The following is a 5,089-nucleotide window of genomic DNA, read 5'->3' as shown; positions in this document are numbered from 1 at the left end:
TTTTTTGGTTGTTGTTGTTTTTTTTATATTATTATTATTATTATTATTATTATTATTATTACTATTATTATTATTATTATTATATTGTTATTATTATTGCATTATATTCACTTCCAACAGCAGAATGTATATTTATTTTGTGTTATATTTGTATTTTATTTTCACATCAATGCCTTATATTTTATTAGATATTTTTACTTCTTGCTTCTTTAAGACTTTTTGATGGGGACCATGTGTAACTGAGAGCAGCTATGGGGAATCAATCAAGTATTTCTGATTCTGATTTAAATAAACAGATGATGAGTTGTATGAACAGAGGCTCAGAGACATCAGCCTTCGTTCTGGGTGGTGGCTGTCCGTTGGTTCAGCAGCTCTGTGGACCGCTGGCTGTTCTTCAGACGTCACCAATCAGTGATTTTAAATGGCTTTCAATTCACTTACTTGTGTTTTGATTTGTTGTTTTTTCCCCTGATGTAAAGAAGCTTCTCCGTCAGCTGACGGCGTAAAAAATTAAAGTGCAGTGATTTTAGGGCAAAGGAAGGCGAGACAAAGCGGCGCAGAGGGAAGGAAACGTCTCCAGAGTGGGGTGTGGAAACAGGGGCAAAGTTTCAAACATGGGCTGATGACTGGATGTGGAACAATTACAGCAGAGATTTGGGTTGAGTGGTGGAGAGGCGATCCTATTAAGGCTTTCAGGAGGAACATGTCACTTCATCGACAGTGACAGTGACACCGGATGTCATTTTAATTGACACTGTGCCATCGGAGGAGAGAGGGAGCGCCGGGGAGGCAGAGAGGGAGCCGGCGTGAGAGTCCCACTTCCCCCAGGGCGATCTTAATTGGTAAAGTTAGGAATATAAGCTATGAAATATTAAATGTATAAAAGTAGAATATTCACTGCACGCTGCGAGCATCTCCACTCAGCAGCCGCTTCGGCACAGCACAGCGCCTAACAGGCAAAGTTGGTCAGTAGTTATTGTTTGTCACTCGTCCTGGTTGTGGAAACGGCAGCTCTGCATTAAATAATCATAAACATGCTGGACTCGCTTTAATGCAGCGAGAAAAACCCTCTGCAGCGTGGAGCTGTGTGGAGACGTAAACACACCTCTTTAGGACTTAAAAGATGAAACTCAGAAGGTGAATGATTGGTACGGAGAGCAAAGGCCATTTAAAAACAACAAAACAGTCTATAATAAGGAGCTTATTCAGAAAGCTTGATAACATTTTCCCGCTGTTCTTCCTTAAAGCCTTTTGCTGGAGCGTATGAGACTGTTGACATCACTAGTGAACAACAGGAAGTGATACAGGTGAAGGTTTAGGAACGCTGGGATCAGATAAACAGATACAGCCGTGACTCGATGATCCAACACTAAATGTAAAACCTTCTTTATGTCGGATATCAAGGCTGTTGGATTGTCCAGACGGAGGTCCAGATACGAGGAGGGCTTGATGCTGGAAGGCTCATTAGTTGTTCATTATTGTTCATAGTTGTTATAATAACTAGTAGTTCTGGTCCCAGTAGAACTTTCTGCTCTCTGGATGTTCAGGCCCAGTTAATGATGAATATCAGAATATTTGTCCCGGTCGGGGGACACTTCCACCCCGGGGCAGCGCTCTGATGGGGTGGAAGTGTCCAGAACACACAGGCAGTACTTGGCTGCTGATGCTAGTTTAGTTCTGTTTCCTCCATCGGTGGCGGCGGGGGAGGCGTTCTCATCTGTTCCAAGGGATAGTTGTTTGGTTCCATGCAGCCTCTGATCAACCAGTGTTTCTCCTCTGATGCTTCCCGGTTCATTGATTCGATTGCTCAGTGCTGCCAACTTGGTGACTTTCTCGCTAAATCTGGCGACTTTCCAAAACCTGTTGGCAACCAATCCAGCGACTCTTTCTGGTGTTTTGGGGACTCTGAGGTGAAAACACGGATCGCTCTCCAGTTCCTGTCCTCAGCGAGCAGCGGTGCTGCCGTGAGCTCCTCCGTCCCAAAGAGCTCACAGGCGGTCAGCAGTCTGGTCAGCAGTCCAGCTGCAGGCAGCAGGACGACCAGACGCTGGTTTACTTTGCTGCAGGGGGATGTTTTAAGATCGGCTTTCTATTTCATAAATATGAGGAGGACTCAAATAGACGTTGAGTATTTTATATGAAAGTAACCTTCAACCCAGCGTCTGTTTTTTTCAGGTCAAAATGTTTTCGTTGCAGAAACAAACCGTCGTTTCCTCTGCAGCAGGTCACTGGTTTCATAAAGGCAGCACGATAGTTTCTATACACATAGCATAAAGGTAAAAACGATGGATGCAGTGTTGTCTTCATTTCAGATGTCACAAGGGTTTTGTGGCTCCTGGTGTTTTCTTTTCTGTGGGGAACGGGTCCAAACGGGTCCAAACGGGTCCAAACGGGTCTATGAGTGTTGAAGGCTGCCGACCCCTGGTGTAGGCGACATAAAACATCTGAACTGGGTTTGGCTTTGCTAATGGCAATGTTCTGAAAGATTGAAGAAAACATTGTGGGACAAACCTCACTGACTCTAACGTTTAACGATAACAGTTTGTCTGTGCGGCGACACATCGTCATTTAAAGTGATATTTGACTGAAGCCCTACATGCTTTGTAAAACGTTGGCGGTGGCAGCGGTGGTGCTGATGTTCTGTTCTCTCTGTGTGAAGCACCAGCGACGGTCTGGCCCGGGTCACTAAATGGAGCAGAAACAGTCCTGCTGCTGACACATTTCAGGTCATATCAAGACTCGTGTGCACGTTTTCAATCGTGCACCTGCAGCTCCTGACTGATGTCCAGGCGTCTCCGCCGGCTCCCGCCAACCTGCCATTTCCCTCTCACCTGCTCCCACAGAGATTCTGATAGCAGCCACTTGGGACCCTGTTCAGAATCTGTCACATCCTGCAGTGTGGAAAACAACATCTATGAGCTCGGATGTGTCCTGCGTCTGAGGAAGTGTTACTGGAGCCGCTCAAGCCTTCATCGGCCCCGTTAGACCACAAAAAGCCTGGTTTCTAAAAAGCATCAGCTTGGTGTCGGACAACAGATCAGCCACTGAATTATGTTAAAGCTGTTAACCACTGAAGGGACGTAGAGCAGAAGTCTTGTTGTTGGCTTGTATTCATCAGTAAAACGTACGTATGACTCTGATCAATAATGTCAGTGTGTGAAAAGCTTTGAGGGAACATCTCTGCCCACCAGGAGTCACCAACCAGCTGACAAACCTTCACCAGCACATTGACTTGCAGATGTTAGATTTCTTATAGATTAAACAGCAGGGCATCGTTAAATTATAAACCAACAGCTTAGACTGACTGTATAAGTTACCGGACTTCTGATGCCAGTCATTCACCTGTTTTATATCCAGGATTTTGTACGTCCACCTTTACTTTCAGTGACAGACTCAAACCTCCTCTGCATGGTGGAAACAGACGTCTTTACAGATGTTCTGCTATTCCATTGATGTTTTGGGTTTTTTTGCTGGAGGGCCCGTGTGTGTGTGTTTATTGCTAAAGTGCAACACGAATCTTTGCCACAGAGGAAACAGGATTTGTTTTTTCCTGAATGCTATCCACGGGGAGGGATGTTGGAACTCGAACCTCTGTACCAAGCTGAAGGCTCATGTCTGGGCTGGATGTCCATGACACCACTTTAAGAGGACAGCTGCTGATTGGTGGCGCCGTGACTTGTTCTGTACCTCTAGGAACAGGGCTAGGCTTGGACTGAAGCGTTGACTGGAGCCGGTTGAATCAGGGCAGACCAGGGGTCTGCTGGGCTGAAGCCGGCTGGGTTTGAAGAATAAGTCCAGAGTTGGATATTGAGCAGGAGGAGGGAGGTCACTGCAGGACAAGCAGGCAGCAATGAGTCTGGTGATCCAGGAAACCTTCAGAATGTGTAGATGACCTGAACCAGACAGACTCCAGTGTCTACAGTCCCACTGAGTGTAGAGAGCATCAGGAGTCATCGGTGACCCGCCTGCTGTGCATCTCCAGTACTGCAATTAGCAACACTCGTTTAGAGAGAGGCTGCAAACGAGGCAGGAGCATGACAGGTGTGCTCACGTCCACCTCAGCTGGCTCCTCCCCTTAATGATAAGCTCCGTGTGCCCAGGAACACCTGAACCTGGACTTCACAGACAGCATGCTGGTCCCGGTGCACCCTGGGCCCGACAACCACACATTTTAATGCCAGAATATTTTATCTGTATTACAATAGATCAGACACAGGAACAACTCAGTTTTGACCAGTTAAACGGAGCTTTGTTTAGTTTTTAATCTGTAGAAAATGTAAGGAAACATTCAGTCTGTTTTGTCCCCGGCCAGATTTATTTCTTTATCCAGTGCAAACATAAAAACACAGAAAACATTCTCCTGCAGCACTCTGAAGCAACAATATCAGCTTCAAATTACAAGTGGATTTATTTATTTGCTATGGCAATTACTTAGGGCCAATTAAGGACTGCCAGCAATTAGCCGATCTAGCTTTGACAAATAATATGTGTTTCCACTGGAGCTGGTCGCAGCAGCTGTCTGCTAATAATTAGAGACCAGTTGTTTCAGCTGTGCTCCTTCCACAAGTAGGTGATGTGACTGTTTGTGGTATGTTTGCTGCATGGAGCTCATTCTGATGGTACTGTAGCTGTTCATAGGGTTAGGGCTGTCATGATGTGATGCGTTTTTATCAATTCCAAGCTCATTGTTAATTGACTCAGTACTGCTCTGGTTTCCTGTGGAAAGTGACCTCTAATCATCCAAATGCTTTTGCAGAAGCTCCTCCACAGGAATCATATTCTGTTAAGATGGTCGTATGACAGCGTCCCTGACTGGACTTTCCCTGAAAGCCAAACAGAACCACAGCTTCTCCCTGAACAGAACCGTGTTATGTTCACTGACAGCTCTGTGTATCTGACACCATTTAACCTTAATCCCTGATTTAACCAGCTAACTGATGAAGCAGCATGGCTGTGTTTCTGTAAGCATCGTGTTGTTTAGGCATCATTCATACAGTCTGAAACTACAACAACAAATATTCCTCCACAGCAGTGGTGTTCAGTGGAAGGACTCTCATGGTGAAATCATTTTATTTGCAAACATCCATCC

This window comes from Stegastes partitus, unplaced genomic scaffold, assembly GCF_000690725.1.
Source record: "Stegastes partitus isolate 25-593 unplaced genomic scaffold, Stegastes_partitus-1.0.2 Scaffold433, whole genome shotgun sequence".
Lineage (NCBI taxonomy): Eukaryota > Metazoa > Chordata > Actinopteri > Pomacentridae > Stegastes > Stegastes partitus.
Note: the sequence above shows the minus strand (reverse complement) of the source record.